The 17,434-nt window shown below is 35.6% G+C and overlaps 1 non-coding gene across 1 annotated transcript; it reads left to right on the top strand.

The window, feature by feature from the left end:
- Positions 1-14,978: 14,978 nt before the first annotated feature.
- On the top strand, positions 14,979-15,082 carry LOC126004851 (U6 spliceosomal RNA). The gene has a single exon (XR_007494088.1). It is a non-coding gene; the product is annotated as a U6 spliceosomal RNA (small nuclear RNA).
- Positions 15,083-17,434: the final 2,352 nt, after the last annotated feature.

Genomic DNA, 17,434 nt, shown 5'->3' with positions numbered 1-17,434 from the left:
GACAATATTTGCCTCTTGCCTCTGGCTTGTGGTAGAAGGCCTTAACTATATTGAGAAAGGTTACTTCCATTCCCATCTTGCTGAGAGTTTTGATCAAGAATGGGTGTTGGACTTTATCAAATGCTTTCTCTGGGTTTATTGATATGATCATGTGATTTTTATTTTTCTTGTGGTTGATGCTGTGTATTATGTTGATAGATTTATGGATGTTAAACCATTTTTGCATTCCTGGAATAAAACCTACTTGATCATAGTGGATAATCTTCTTAATGAGGCACTGAATCCTATTTGCCAGGATTTTGTTGAGGATCTTTGCATCTGCGTTCATCAGTGATATTGGTCTGTAATTTTCTTTTTTGGTAGCATCTCTGTCTGGTTTAGGTATTAAGGTGATGTTGGCTTCATAAAGGCTTTTTGGAAGTGTTTCGTTTGTTCAATTTCATAAAAGAGTCTTGCCAGGATTGGTAGTAGTTCCTCTTGAAAAGTTTGAAAGAATTCATTAGTGAATCCATCTGGGCCTGGGCTTTTGTTTTTCGGCAGACATTTGATTACCATTTTAATTTCATCAATAGTGATGTGGGTGTTTATATATGCTACATCCTCTTCCTTCAACCGTGGAAGATTATAAGAGTCCAATAATTTATCTATTTCTTCCAGGTTCTCATTTTTAGTGGCATAGAGTTTCTCAATGTAGTTTCTGATTACCCTTTGAATCTCTGTCATATCAGTAGTGATCTCTCCTTTTTCATTCCTAATATGAGTTATCAAGTTTCTCTCTCTCTCTCTTTCTTTGTTAGTTTTGCCAGTGGTCTATCAATCTTGTTTATTTTTTCAAAGACCCAACTTCTGCTTTCGTTGATCTTTCGGATTGTTTTTCGGATTTCTGCTCTTAGCTTTGTTATTTCCTTCTGTCTCCCTATTGTTGGGTCCTTTTGTTGAGCACTTTCTAATTCTATGAGCTGTGTCATTAAGCTACTCAGGTAAGCCCCTTCTTGCTTCCTGATCTATGCTTGCAAAGCTATAAATTTTTTCTCAATACTGTTTTTGCTGTGTCCCATAAGTTATGATAGTTTGTGTCTTTATTGTCATTTGTTTCCAGGAACCATTTGATTTCCTCCTTGATTTCATCTCAGACCCACTGGTTATTCAGTATGAGGCTGTTTAACTTCCAGGTGTTAAAGTTTTTCTTCTGTGTACCTTTGGAATTCACAAATAATTTCAGAGCATTGTGGTCAGCGAAGGTAGTCTGCAATATTTCTATCCTCTTGATATTATGGAGGTATGTTTTATGGGCCAGCATGTAGTCTATCCTGAAGAATGTCTCATGTACATTGGAGAAGAATGTGTATCCAGGTTTCTGGGAATGGAGTGTCCTATATATATCCACTAGGCCTCTTTCTTCCATTTGTCTCCTCAGGGCTAGTATATTCTTGCTGGGTTTCAGTCTGGTTGACCTATGTGTTGACAAAGCTGTGTTGAGGTCCCCCACAATTATTGTGTTGTTATTGATATTATTTTTCAGATTTGTCAACAATTGTATTAAATATTTTGCTGGCCCCTTATTCGTTGCATATATGTTTAGGAGAGTGATTTCTTTCTGCTCTACATACCCCTTGATTAATATTAAATGTCCATCTTTGTCCCTTACACCTTCCTTAGTATAAAGTTTGCATTATCTGATATTAGTATGGCCACTCCAGCTTTTTTATGGGTGTTGTTTGCTTGAATAATTTTTCTCCAGCCTTTTATTTTGAGTTTATGTTCTGACTATTCAGGTGAGTTTTGTAGGCAGCAGAACGTTGAATTGAGTTTTCTTTTTTCCATTTAGCCACTCTGTGTCTCTTAACTGGTGCATTTAGTCCATTGACATTGAGAGAAAGAATTGTCTTGAGATTTAATGCCATCTTTATATCAAAATTTGGTTTGTCCTTTGATTAGTCTTGTCTTAAAATAGATTTTTCAGTTTTTCTCTTAAGACTGGTTTTGAGTCTGTAAATTTTCTGAGCTCTTTTTTGTCTGTGAAACCATGTATTCTTCCATCAAACTAGAAATTAAGTTTTGCTGGGTACAGTATTCTAGGTGAAGCATCATTTCATTCAGTCTTGTCACTATGTCCCACCACTGCTTTCTGGCCTTGAGTGTTTTTGGTGACAGGTCTGCTGTAAATCTCAAGGATGCTCCCTTGAATGTAATTTCCCTTTTTGATCTTGCTGTTTTCAGAATTCTGTCTTTATCTCTGGGATTCATCATTGTGACTAGGATGTGTCTTGGGGTGGTTTTTCTGGGGTCTCTTTTGGTTGGTACTCTTCGAGCATGCAGGATTTGATCACATATATTCTTTAGCTCTGGAAGTTTCTCTTTAATAATGTTCTTGACTGTTGATGCTTCCTGGCAATATTCTTCCTGGGCCTCTGGGACTCCAATGATTCTTAAGTTGTTTCTGTTGAGCTTATCATAGACTTCTATTTTCATCTGTTCCTATTCTTTGACTAATTTTTTCATTGTCTGTTCATTTTCTTTAAGTTTTTTTTCCCAATCTCTCCTTCTGTATGGAATTGTTATTTATCTCATCTTCAACAGCATCAATTTTATTCTCAGCTTCTATTACCCTGTCCAAGAGCTTATCCATTTTGTCATTCAGTTTGTTTACTGAGTTTTTCAGGCATGTTAATTGGCATGTTGTTTCAGTTTGGAGTTTTGTGATTTCTGTTCATATTTTCTTGTTTCTTGTTAGTGTTCTGTTCAACTCAATCCATAGTTTCTCTGAGTTCTTTGAGCATCTTCCATATTGTTTGTCTAAAGTCCTTATCTGAGAGGTTGATTAGTTGGTTGTTCATTATCTGGTCATCAGAATTGTCATCTTCATTCTCTATGTCTGATGCTGGCCTGCATTGTTTCCCCATTGCACACTTGTATTGTGGGTTTTTCTACGTGTTGTGGTGGTATTTATTGGCTAAATGATGCAGGTAGCACACTCCTCTGGCTCCACCCTTTCCAGGTGAGTTGACTTGCCTCCGTGGATGAAGCCTCTCACAAGATCAAATCTTAGGCCTGAGCACGCAGCAGCGAAGACAGTCTTGAGAGAAATGCTTGGCTTCAGTGATCCAGCACAGTTCTTATTGTGATTTTTTTCTTCTTGTTGTGATGGTGTTCTTTCCTTAGAAAGAGTGCACAGGAGTCTACGGAGCCTCTTTTCGGCCCACTCCCAAGGGGTTCATGCAACAGGACAGGAGAAAGAGACACACAAGCAGCACTTACAATTTTTCACAGTCGGTCCTCATTGGGCAGGTGTAGTTTCATAGATTTTTCCCAGCCTGACGTCACAAGCAGGGGACTCTGCTTCTGCAAAGTACTGCTTATAGCCAGTTTTCACATTATGAAGCAGTTCCTTGGCATTCCCACCCTAGAATGAGCTTCTAGAAGAGCGAGTTTTCTAGAGCCTCTTTTTGGCCCACTCCCAAGAGTTTCACGCAACAGGACAGAAGACAGAGACACACAGGCAGCAATCACTATTTTTCACAGTCGGGCCCCACTGGGCAGGCATAGTTTTATAGATTTTCCCAGCCTGACGTCACAAACAGGGGAATTGAGTGTAATTATAATAAATTACTCCATATCATAAATTCAAAATGATAAAAATGTTGAGTCACACTCTGTCCCCTGTGTATTGCCCTTTCCAAATCCATATGGCCTCATAATGAAATGGCAAATGGCTTATTTGCTTTTTAGTTTATATAGGTGCTGACTTGAGCTGACATATCCTTGAAATTCATCTATTTTCAATCAAATGCTCTACAGCAACTTGTCTTCTCTCAGCTGACTGAGTCTATTGCTAAGTTATATATTCTCTTTTCATTTCTTCATAATAATACTATAGATTTGAAAGACATGAGTTGTCTGTGGTTTTGCTTATGAAAGGATTTGTAGTAACTGAAGATATTGTTTTCAGATTGGACTGCATTGTACAACTTATATTCTAGCTCTACCCTGTCTCCAAACAGTACTTCATACGTAGATAATAATATATTTGAATAGGAAACATCTAATCTAAAATATTTGCCACACTGTAATTGAATGACTGCAAGTGGAAGATAATTTTCTTATTATTAATCCTGAACAGTTCAGTTCTACAGAATACCTGTACATTTCCAATATGCATTCAGTTTCATTGAATTTTTCTCCCTGACTCTGGTTATTTAATCTTCTGCCAACATTGTGTCTGTGAAGCATATTTTTTCCAGCCATGGCAACTCAGCTTTTAGACTATTGATGTTTTCATAGAGAACAGTGCATGTGTGTCAAATTATAACTATTGATCTATGTTTGTTTGTTAATGTATACACTTGTTTAGATAGTGTTATGGTTTGTCTGATTGTTCATCTATAAATAAAAGAAGGAAAAGAAAAAATGTGCTGCTTTTTTATATGAATTTCATTGTTGAGTGAAGAGTGTTTATTTGAATTGAATAGGCATTGAAATCAATGTTTCTTTAGATATAAGTTATATTTTTTCATTTTGCAGCATCAAATGAAAGTAAGAGGATATAGAGCTATAAAATAGAGAATTCTATTTTTAACAAAAATAAATCTTTTTAAACAATATTGTGACAAATTTCCTTTGTCTTTAAAGAAATTACTTTCCTTTATACTTATTTATACTTTTTATATTTTATACCAACATATTTCTCCCTAGTAAATGAGTTCCATCAAAATATGAATTTAACCTTTTCAAAGATTCTTTCAAACCTTTCAAAAGATTATTTACTAAGATTTTTCAAATAAAATATTTTTACAATAATTTGGGTCATTGCAATTTTCAATTTACTCTTTGAATGGTAATAATATAGGCAAAAATCAAATTCCTATATTCTCATATTAACATTAATAAACTTTCATCAAAACTGTCAAGAAAATCACAAGAACAGGACACTGTCTTTATATACTATCAATGAGTGATAGGACAGGTGGCATGTCAAAAGAGATAAAATATAAAGAATTTGGAAGAATACAAACATGGAGGTAAATAAAGTCAATTTCCAAGCATAAAACATTTTGCAATCAAAAAATATAACCTCATATACGTTTGATTGTAATACTTCACAGAGTTTCTACACTCATTCCTCATTTCATATCATTGATGAGACTTGAAGCCTATGACCATTAGGCCCAGGGCCTGGGAATGTATATCAGAAAGAGAACTTCCTTCCTTGCACTTCTGAGGACTTGCATTCATCCTTTATACTAAAATCAAACATAAAAACCGACAAAATTAATTCCAAGGTGGTCTCATTGCAAACTACTTTATGTTAATATACTTTGGCTTGGATATTTATTTTTGTCCTTTTTTATCTCCACTAATGCAACTGAGACCACATCCTTTCTTTCTTTGTCTTCCTTATCAATTTTATAGAAAAATGCATATATATGAGGTAAAACAAAGTTATTTGTGTACCAAGGGTCTATGAAAAATGTGGAGCCCCTATCTAAAAGATTAAAATAAAAGTGGTGGCAGTTTTTTGCATAAGTGCAGAAAATGTTGGGGAAAAAGAAAGGAAAAACCTTTGGCCTAAAAGAAAAAGAGGGTTTCCCTGCCCATGAAGCATCATACCATAAGACCAACTACAGGATCTAGGCATACATACTAAGTTGTCTAACCATATACTCTTTCTTTCTGGTCCCAGAAACTGTAATAACAGTTGTCACAGCAAGGCTTCTGTAATTAGAGATCTTGGTTTTTAAAGAGATCTTATGTAGCAGTCAAGATGTCATGAAGCATCTTCTGGTTTAATCTGTTAGATTGTGATACATGGAAACCTACCCAGAAAGCAAGTCGTTGCTCTTCCCAGTTAGTTATAAGGGTGCCATATCAAACCTCCCTGAAACAAGTTGGTGCCAGGCAGGACAGAATTAAGACCTTCTGGGTACAAGTTCTATTACTGGTGGTGGGGCAGAAAACAGTAATTGTTCCAAACATGGGATCCAATGTTCAGAGGTTAATGGCTGATGTCTAATTGTCTGAAGCCTAAATAAAATATTATGGGTGACAGCCTCCCATTTGCAATATAAGATTTATGAGTTTCTATTTGTATTAGATAAAAAACTTTTTCCTATAAGTAATATTTACCCATTTTAATGTGCATATGCAAAAGGAACAATGCCAAATAATACTGCTAGTCATATGGGGTAAAAATTACATCCTGTGGGATGCAGAAGCTTCTCAGCTTAATATAGTTCCATTTGTGTATATCTGCTTTGACTTGTTTGGAGAATGCTGTTTCTTCCTTGATCATGCCTTTAGTTTCAATGTCATTGAGTCTTTTACCTCCGTGTTGTCATATATACCTTATGTGTTTAGGTCTGATATCAAGGTCTTAAACCATTTGCATTCAACCTTTGTGCACAGTGTTAGAAGGATTTCTGAGTTTGGTTTTTTGCAAGTGGCTGATCAGTTGTCCCAACACAACTTGTTGAAGAGGCTTTCTTTGCCCATTTTTGCATTTTTGAACCTTTATTAAAGATTAGATGATTGTATATCTGTGGAGCATTCTCTGAATACTCTAGACTATTCCCTGATCTGAGGGTCTGTCTTTATTCCAATACATGCTGTTTTAATAACTATAGAATTGTAATACATTTTAAAGTTAGGGAAAATGATGACTCCCATATTTCTTTTACAAAGGATTGTTTTAGCTATTAATGGGTGTGTATTGTTCTAGATGAATTTCAGGAGTGTTTGATCCAGTTCTTTGAAGAATGTCATGGGTATTTTTAAGGGGATCGCATTAAATCTGTGGAACACTTTGGGGAGTACTGCCATTTTAATGATGTTAATCCTGCCAATCCATGAACAGGGTATGTGTCTTCATTTCCACGTGTCCTCTTTTATTTCTTAAAGCATGATATTGTAGTTTATTTTTGTGTGTGTAAGTTCTTTACATCTTTAGTTAAGTTGACTCTAAGATATTTGAGTTTGTAGAGCACTAATATAAATGGGATTGCTCTTTTGATGTCCATTTCTTCCTTATCATTATTTGTGTATAAGAAGGCTATTGATTTTTGTGTTAACTTTGTAGCCTGCCACTTTGATATATAAATTCATTGTTTAGAGAAGCTTTTTGGTAGAGACTATAGGGTTTTCTAAATATAGTATCATGTCATCTAAAAACAGAGAGAGCTTGACTTCTTCCATTCCTATCTGGATGTTCTTGATATCTTTTTCTTGTCTAATTGCTGTGACAAGAACATCCAGCACTATGTTAAATAGGAGTGGTGAGAGAGGGCAGCCTTGTCTCGTACCATATTTTAGAGGAAAGATTTTAATATATCTCCACTGTGGACAATATTTGCCATTGGCTTGTGGTAGATGGCCTTGACTATATTGAGAAAAGTTCCTTCCATTCTTATCTTAATGAGAGTTTTACCAAGAATGGGTGTTGGACCTTAACAAATGTTTTCTCTGCATCTATTGAAATGATCATATTTTTATTTTTTGATATAATGTAATATGTTGATTGATTTGTGTATGCTATATCATCCTCACATTCTTGGAATGAATCCTACTTGGTTGTGGTGTTGACCTTCTTGATGAGGCATGGAATCCTATTTGCCAGAATTTTGTTGAGGATCTTTGCATTTGTATACATCAGGGATATTTGTATGTAGGTTTTTTTAAAACATCTTTGTCTGATTTTGGTATCAAGGTGATGTTAGCTTCTTAAAAATTATTTGGGACTGTTCCTGATTCTACAATTTTATGAATGATCCTAATGAGTATTGGTAGATGTTTCTCTTGAAATGTTTAAAAGAATTAATTAGTGAATCTATCTGGGCCTGGGTTTTGTTTTGGGAAAGATTCTTGATGACCTCATTTCATTTTAATTTCCTCATTTTAATTTCCTCAATACTGATGGGTCTGTTTAGATATGCTAGATCATCCTGTTTTAACCATAGAAAATTTTAAGAGTCCAAGAATTTATACATTTCTTCCAGGTTTTCATGTTTCATGGCATGATTTATTAAAGAAGTCTCTGATTACCCTTTGAATCTCTGCAGTAACTGTAGTGATCTCCTTTTCATTCCTAATCCGGTTTATTAGATTTCGCTCTCTCTCCATATATTTGTGAGTTTTCCTGGTGGTTTATCAATCTTAATTATTTTTTTCAAAGAACCAACTTTCATTTTCATTGATCTTTCAGATTGTTTTCTGGATTTTCACTTCATTGATTTATGCTCTAACCTTTTTATTTTCTTCTGTCTACCTATTTTTATTACCTTCTGTTGATCATTTTCTAATTTTAAGAGCTGTGTCATTAATGTTTTTTTGTATAGGCCCCTTCTTCCTTTTTGATGTGTGTCTGCAAGGCTATAAATTTTCCTCTTAGTACTGCTTTTGTTGTGTTCTATAAATTCTGACAATTAGTGTCTTCATTGTAGTTTGTTTCCAGGAATATTTTTATTTCCTTTTGATTTCATCTCTGACCCACTGGTTGTTCAGTAATGAGTTGTTTAGTTTCCATGTATGAAAGTTTTTCTTCTCTGTTTCTTTATAGTTCATTTTTAATTTTAGTGCCATGCAATCAGCAAAGGTAGTTTGTACCATTTCTATCCTCTTGACTTTATGGTGATATTTTTTATGGGTCAGTATATGGTATATCTTGGATAATGACCCATGTGTATTGGAGAAGAATGTGTAACCAGTTTTCTGGAAAAAGATTGCCATATAAATACTAGTCCACTTTCTTCCATTTTTCTTTTCAAAACTAGTATATTCTTGTTAAGTTTCAAACTTGTTGACCTATAAAGCTGTATCAGGATTGTATTGAGATCTCTCACTCTTATTGTGTTGATACTGAAGTCTTCTTTCACATTTGTCAACAGTTTTATGAAATATTTTGCCAGTCTATTATTGGGTGCAAATATGTTTAGAAGTGTGATTTATTCTTTTCGTGAATATCCTTTAATTAGTACAAAATGTCCATCTTTGTCCCCTATACCTTATCTGAGTCTAAAGTTTGTTTCATCTTATATTAATATGGCCACTCCAGCATTTTAAGAAATGTTGTTTGCTTGGATGATTTTCCCCCAGCCTTTTATTTAGAGTCTGTGCTTGTTCTAATTATTCAGATGTGTTTCTTGTGGGCAGCAAAATGTTGGATTCTTGTTTTTGATCCATTTTACCACTCTGTGTCTCTTAACAGGTGCATTTAATCCATTGATGTTGAGAGAGATAATTGTCATGGGATTTAGTGTCATCTTTGTGTAGAAGTTTGTTGTATTTGTTGGTCTTTCTTTCTTCAAAATAGACCTTTCAGCTTTTCTTTTTTTTTTTTTTTTCAGATATATTTTTAGGGGGAGAGGTCACATCCGACAGCACTCAGGGGTTACTCCTGGCTCTATGCTCAGAAATCGTTCCTGGCAAGCTCAGGGGACCATATGGAATGCCGCCCTTCTGCATGCAAGGCAAACACCCTGCCTCCATGCTATCTATCTGGCCCCTCAGCTTTTCTTTGAAGGCTGGTTTTGAATCTATAGCGTTTCTGAGCTGTTTATCCATAAAGCCATGTATACTTCCTTCAATCCTGAGACTGTCTGGGTGTAGAATTCTAGGCAAAGCATTAGTTTTATTGAACTTTGTCACTATATCTCACCACTGCCTTCTGGCCTTGAGTGTTTCTTGTGACAGGTCTGTTGTGAATCGTAAGGATGTCTTTTGTATGTAATTTACCTTTTTGATCTTGCTGCTTTCAGTATTGTATCCCTAGCTGTGGGTTTCATCATTGTGATTAGGATGGATCTTGGGGTGTTTTTCTTTGAGTCTTTTTTAGCTGGTACTCTTGGGGTCTGTAGGATTTGGTTGCATATACGCTTTAGCTCTTGGAATTTTTCTATCATGATGTCCTTGACTGTTGTTTCTTCCTGGAGATTTCTTTCCTGGGTTTCTGGGACTCCAATGATTCTTATGTTTTTTCTGTTGAATTTATTGAACACTTCTATTTTCATCTGTTCACAATCTTTGAGTATTTTTTCCATTGTCTGATAATTTGCTTTAAAGTTCTTTTCCAATCTCTTCTGCTCTAAGGGATTGTTATGTATTTCATCTTCCAGCTCACTAAGTCTGTCTTTAGCTGGTGTTGGAGAGGCTTTCAATAGTTTTTTATTTCATCTACTGAATTTTTCAGTTCTATATTTATCAATTTGGAGTTTTCTGATTTCTATTTTTGTGTTCTGTTCAGCTCAATATACTTTATTTGATTTCTATGAGTATCCTTCATATTTCTTCTCCAAACTCCTTATTAGTTGGTTGATATTTTTTGGATCATCAGAGCTGTCATCTTCATTCTCTATGCATGCTGTAGTCCTGCATTGTTTCCTCATTGCTATGCTTGTAGTGTGGTTCTTACTATGTGTTGAGATGGGGTCCATATTCTAGAAGATGTGCATGACCTTGAAGTAAAGACACAGTTGGGCTCTTCTGTCTCCACCCTTTTTGGCTGTTGCTATAGCTCATGGTAATCAGGAAGCTGGGCACAGGTTGCTATCTTGTATTTCTGTATGAATATAATGAAATGCATATTTTCAAGGAACAAACATTTGGTTTTGCTCTTATAGTTAAAAGTAGAGGAGATATCCTAGACTTTGAAATCAAATGTTGGGATTAGAGTGATAGCACAGTAATGAAGGGACTTGCCATGCATTCAGCCTACCTGGGTTTGATCCCTGGGTATGATGCCCAAACCCCATCATGACTGATCTTTGAGCACAGGTTGTTTTGTTTGTTTGGTTGGTTTTTGGGCCACACCCAATGATACTCAGGGGTTACTTCTGGCTCTGCACTCAGAAATCGCTACTGGCTTGGAAAACCATATGGGATACCTGGGATTGAACTATGTTCCATCCTGAGTCAGCCTTGTGAAAGGCAACTTCCCTACCACTGCACCATCACTCCAGCCCACAGTTTTGATTATTTTAATGGACAGGTAATAAAACAAAAAAATGAAATAAAATTTGTATTGCTCCAGCCCCCAGTTTTGAGTATTTTAAGAAATAGGCCATAAAACAAAAAAATGCAATGAAATCTTGTTAGTTTAGATTTCATTTAATAAATTCTAAAAAATTTACTCAATTTTCAAAACTAACTCGAAACTTTCAAATTCAAATGTTCATCACTGTAGAAATGATTTTTCAGAGTAAATTACTTTACTGTTTTTCATATATAAGTAGTTTGTCATACCAATTTATTAAATCAGATATAATCCATATTTTTATTCAAAAATATTCAGTCAATCTATTCAGATTTTTTTCTATCCTATTTTCTTTGTTTTTGTAAGCTTATTCTTTATTCATAAGTTTTCATTTTAATGGGACACCCAGAAACCAGAGAAATAAATACCTTAGTTTCAGTTTTCAAGTTTGCACAGAAATTCTGATGAAGAGGAAAAGAATATGAAACACAACAATTTTTATAACATTGTTATTGCTTAACAACAAGCATATAAATTATTTTCTTGCAAAGAATCATTTACTATTGCAATCTATTTCAGATTACTCTTTAGTACTCTAAATGGGACTCTAGTGAGTTGAAAGAGTGATCTTGGTACTCAGACAGAAACATATTTTTGCCTAACAGCATGTTCTGTGTACTCTGGAAACTTTCTGCTGCTTTTTTTTTGTTGTTGTTTTAACTTGAGAAATGTCTTTATATACGTAATTAGTTTTGGAATATCATTACACTACATAAATATGTCATTGATTAAAAAATGCTTAAGAATGAATAAATTTAGCTTCCACAAAATCTGATCAACTCACCCAGTCATTTTCTCATCTTCAATTATTTTTTCTAAACCCCTACTTATATTTTTGTACTTTTCTATAATTATTTAATTCTGAAATTTTTATGAAAATAAATATTTAGTATTAACAGGAAGTAATCTGAAAGCAGATACCTTAGATTTGAATGAAGTATAAAAACTAGATTAGTATGATTACCCTGGCACTTGAACTCCTGAATTTCAGTTACATAAACGGGCAAATGGAAGTTATAAATTTTAGAATAATTTGTCAACAGATGAAATCTGATTTGTAACATGTTAATTTGCAAGGGAAGATGTTACTTTGTCAATAAATTAAAATATGTATTTTGGATATTAGTGTTTATTTTTTGAAAAATTATATAACTGGTACAACAAATTCATTCTTTCCTAAGAGGAAAGAGAGGCAATTTTTAGATGAACAGAACTAAAATGGAACTTGGCTTTGTTAGATCTAGTTGGGAAAAATCATACAACAAAAATGCCTCTTAATCTTGCCTTTGTTTTATTTGATTTTTCTCATGTTCATAAAAATTTCCTCTAATACGAATAAAGCTAACTTTCAGAATACTGTAATCCCCTGAGTGTTGCAAAAAGAAAAAATGTCAACAATATTGCCATTCTTTACTCTGTAACTTAAGTATTCATTATAGGCACAGACAAAAGAACACACACATCTACAAAGAATAATAGTTTGAAGTCTCAAGCACCTAAAGCCCTTAATTCTACTGCATTGAGTAGACTGTAGAGGGTAAGGGTCAAACCAGAAATATGCACTGGAAAATATGGAAAAGCTGCAGACAGTGGTCTTGAGTTAGTTCTGAAGAAAAGTTCCAGGTTTTAATAGACTGAAGTCAACAGGGAATTTTTAATAAAGAAAATTTAATGACAACCCAGACATGAACATGGGCATGAGACCTAGTAGACTGAGTGGTATTTAGCTAGTAGAAGAATCTTCACATCATGGTAAACACTGATGGAACCTAAAAATGCGCAACAAAATTGAAAATATAAAATGTTAAAGGGAATGAAATATTTAATGTCTCAGACCAAGTTAGTTGGGAAGCCATAAGTGCACTGTTTATTTCATACTATTTTCTAATTATTTATGATCAATTACTAACATGAATGGGTCACCACTCAATATCAGGGGAAAATATATAAAAATAGAAATATAAAATTCAGAATTTTGCAAGTGATAATATTGAGAACTTTCCAAGAAACTATAAAAGCCAGTGACAATTCTTTTGAGGGGTGGGTGCAGAATGCTTTCCCAGATAAGCTCAAGAAAACTAGTGGTATTCAGCCTCACAGATTATAGTTTCAACATAAGGATTAGAGCAGTGTCAAGGATTCTGAACTGCTAGCCTCAGTTTGGTGTTTGGTGGGCTCCAAGGCTGCCAGTATGCAGGCAATGCACATGCTAGGAATGCCTTGACCCCTGGGTCATCCAGTGAGTCCTCCAATCTTCAGCCTGAAAATGAGCCTGCATCATATTTTCAGCTTTTACTCACATAGTTTATTCATTATACAACTCTGAACAATATGTTGAAAATAGCATCAGCATGTTAGCTATATATTTCCCTTCAGTTCCCACTTCTCATATTATTTTACATGTCACAATTTAAACACACAGTAATTCTCCTTTATCTAGTCTATACTCTGTGGGTCATAATAAAATGGGAATACCATTTTCCATGTTGCCTTCTATTTATTTTTATTTATATAATATATTTATGGTCATTATCCTCATTAAGATAAGGACTATGAACGAGAACATCCATAAAGTTGGTAGAGGCTTAATATCAGATTCTGCAAACTGGGAATAAATCATCCACTACTTTCTACTTTCAGTTTTCCTTGAAAGAAATAATTGCCTCTCATCTTCTATGCAAATTTATTTTGTTCAGGGACTATAAATTAAGCTTAATCCACACCCAATGTAAACACAGACTGCCTGGCTTAGAATTTGAGGTGTGCAGTTGATTGGTGGATGGGCCATTTTAAAAAAGTATGCTATTCATGGTCAATTAACTATAGCAATTGATAAAAAGAAAGGAAAATACATTAATCAAATATCATTATAACTTCTTTACAGCAGTTACCTTTTTGTTTGACATCCCACCTCCTTCAAAGTGGCTTAATTGACCATCCAAGAAAAACTTTACATTCCGTTCTCGCTCATGTAACTATCACCCTTATTTCTTCCGCAGGTACCCCCTGTGTCTTCTTGGGATTTGGATTCTTACAAGAGAACATGTAAGCATTCTCCTGTAGCCTGCTGCCTGCCAGAGCCAAAGGCATTGTCAGAGACGAGCCAGCAGTGGCAGAGAAATGCTGGGTTGTGTTTTTGCAAGTACAAGACAGAAAATCCCTGTAATTACCTCTGAAGCCTGAGAAGCTGTGCCGACTGACAGAATAGCATGTGTAGGAAACACTTTGTCAGGCCACCACTGACTAATTCCCCATTTGACCTGGGTTGTGTGTGCAAGGGTGCATGCATGTGTGAGTGTGTGCCAACTCCTGTGCTGGCCAGGGCCATTAACAGGCTAACCAATATTTAACTCCAGTATTCCAATTCTTCTCTGGCTTATCTCAGTTCTCCTCCACTCCTATTGAGAAGAGGTCTGGACTTGGGACTTCCTTCAAGGTCATCTTGCAACCAATAGTATATATGTATTTCTCTGGCATAACAGTCATGTTGCTGGACCTATAGTGCAGCTATTAGAAATAAAGGAAAGTGTAATCCTGTCAGTAAACCACTATAAAGAACCATCAATGCCCAGGTATTGTTTAAGATAGGAAAATTTTCCAAAAGCAAAATCTCTACAGGATCCTAAGAAAGTTGGAACAAAATCTTGAAGCAAAATCTCTACAGGATTCTAAGGACTTGGAACATCTCACCACAGCTTTGGCCTTGTAGACCCCATCATTAAAAAGTCATAAATTAGCTTAAGTACCCAGAACTGTTATTCCAGCAGAAACACAGAGAGAAAGGGAAAGCATGCAGCGTTATCAAAAGAAGACCATTTTTTCCTTCATGATACTTCACTACGATTGTGCTCTATGTTTTTTCTAATATATGAATTGTTTTATCTTTCATTGGTTTATAACCATATATAATGAGGGAGACATGAGTGACATAATGTGCTTTAAGAATGTTTCTTACACTGTGCTCACTTCGGCAGCACATATACTAAAATTGGAACAACCCAGAGAAGATTAACATGGCCCCTGTGCAAGAATGTCTCTGACACGGATATCATTGCTTTTTCTTCCAAGTTATTCTAATTTCCTTTGATTTGTCTTGTTTTGTTTTGCCGGTGGGTCAAGCATTATTCAGGAGGTTTTGGTGTAGCTTTAGATAATTAATGGTCAACCAAACCAGAGGTAATGATATTGCTGGGATCTGTGGTGCTGGGCATTATCAGAGTCATGCAGGGGCTACTTAGGAGGCATCCAGCATTACACCCAATAAAGGCTCTATGAGCCATGTGGTGCTGAAATCAAACTAGGTCTGCTGCATGCAAAGTCTATTAGTTAAACTTTGGTACTCTCTCTAGTCCTACTCCAAATACATATGGTAGAAAATTTAGTCTTTATTAAGTATTAATTTTTCTTTTTTTTGTAAATATAATTTTAATTTTAATCATAGTGGCTTACATATCATTGACAATAATATTTTAGATACATATTAACATAAAATCAGGGGAATTCCCATCACCAAATTATCCTCCCTCCACCTCTGTTCCCGTCCTACCTCCCATATCCCTCACCCCCCCGGGGCTGCCAGAATAAGTAGTCCCCTCTGTGCCTAGCTTAATACTTAGTGGTCCTACACTTGTTTGGTCTTTGTACCTGCCTTATTTCCAGCTCTGATTGGGAGCGGGGACTAGATAGTTCAAGTTATGTGATTTTTGTTTCGAAGAAGAGAAATGTAATAAACTGGGGGAAAATATCAAATATGCCAAAAATGGGCAGAGTCCTTCTGGAGGCTCTCATCCTAGGTTTGAGAGATGAAGGGGAAAAAGAAGGTTAAACATCACAACAGTAGACAGAGGTGTCAAATAAAATATCCAGTGAGCACTCCAACAATAAAGATAAGCAGCACATAAAAGCCATGGTCTTGGGCCTGGAGAGATAGCACAGTGGCGTTTGCTTTGCAAACAGCCGATCCAGGACCAAAGGTGGTTGGTTCGAATCCCGGTGTCCCATTTGGTCCCCCATGCCTTCCAGGAGCTATTTCTGAGCAGACAGGAGTAACCCCTGAGCACAGCCGGGTGTGGCCCAAACACAAAAAAAAAAAAAAAAAAGCCATGGTCTTGAGATAAAAAACATGGCAGAGCACATAAGGGAAGAAAAGAAAAGAAGAAAAAAATAAAAAATATGAATGGACAAAAATACTTCAATATCTACACCAAAACAAAGAAATCGACAAAGACTAGATAAATAAAATAATTGTTTTGTGCTTTTTGCCTTTTTTTTTCTTTTTTTCTTCCCTCCTGCACAGGTACAGTAAATATTTGGATCATTTGAAAAGGAATTCCCTTGGACTAAGAGATACAGGGTTTCTCCACCCTTGAAGAATTTTGTCATGGTATTAACTATAGACTCCATTCAGGTTCATTCACTCTCCCATTGGTGCTTTTGTGGTGTATGGAAGACTTCTGCTCCTTCCTGGGTAATAAAATAAGACCTCTGTATCTAGAGATCTCGGTATCTGCACAGGTCAGGGAGTGGAACTTATGATAAAATTTTTCTTTGTGGTTCTAGAAGTTTTGTTCCCTCAGTGTCATTTTAATCCATCTACTGTAGTTGGTGGTCTTGATCTTGTGCTGATACTAGGATGGGGCCTGGGATAGTGTTTTTCGTTATGTTTCCAGAAGACTCATTTCATTGCAATTGTCTCAGACAGACCTCTGGAACCAGATATCATGGTTGTTGTGCAGGTTGTAGCTCAAACCCTAGACTAGTTTTTTTTTTTTATTGGTCCTAGGAAAAATACAGTCTGGTTCTATCAGCCAGTCATCTGTAAATTACAATCTTGGCATTTGGAGAGACCAAAGGGTGACAAGACTTCTGATTTTGTCTTATTCTTAGCTGTGCTTGGGTTAAGTTGTTCCCAGTTTCCTCATTGTCAGTATTAGAGCTGCCACTTGTTGGTGTCCAGGCAGTATTAAGGATGTCCTGGATGGGATTTGTTTCCTGTAGCTGTTGTGAAGAACTGTGTCATTTCTATGTCTGGGATCCAGGGTTCAAGGCTGGACAGTTGGTGTCTAATCACCTGGGGTCTAAGTTGGGTCCACGTGACATATTTTCAAGGTGGGAGATGCCCCTGTATTGTAAGCAAGTATGTGTTTTTATGTCTAGTAGATAAGAGCTCGTTTTTATATGTAAGACTTCCCCCCTCTTTTTTTTTACTATGCCTTTGCAGAGAGAAATGGTGTTACATTGTATTGCTGATGCATTTGAGGGTGGAAAGAGAAGAAAACAGAAATAGGTCACATCCCAAAAAGATAAAAATAGAAATAAAAATATATGTGCTTACATATATATTAGTATAAAAAAGATTTAAAAATAAAATAAAAAAGTAATTCAAGGAACAAAGTGATGCAAGAGACTACCTTA

The sequence above is a fragment of the Suncus etruscus genome, chromosome 3 (assembly GCF_024139225.1).
Source record: "Suncus etruscus isolate mSunEtr1 chromosome 3, mSunEtr1.pri.cur, whole genome shotgun sequence".
Classification (NCBI taxonomy): domain Eukaryota; kingdom Metazoa; phylum Chordata; class Mammalia; order Eulipotyphla; family Soricidae; genus Suncus; species Suncus etruscus.
The sequence above is the reverse complement of the archived record's forward strand: the minus strand, read 5'-3'. Positions and strand labels throughout refer to the sequence as shown.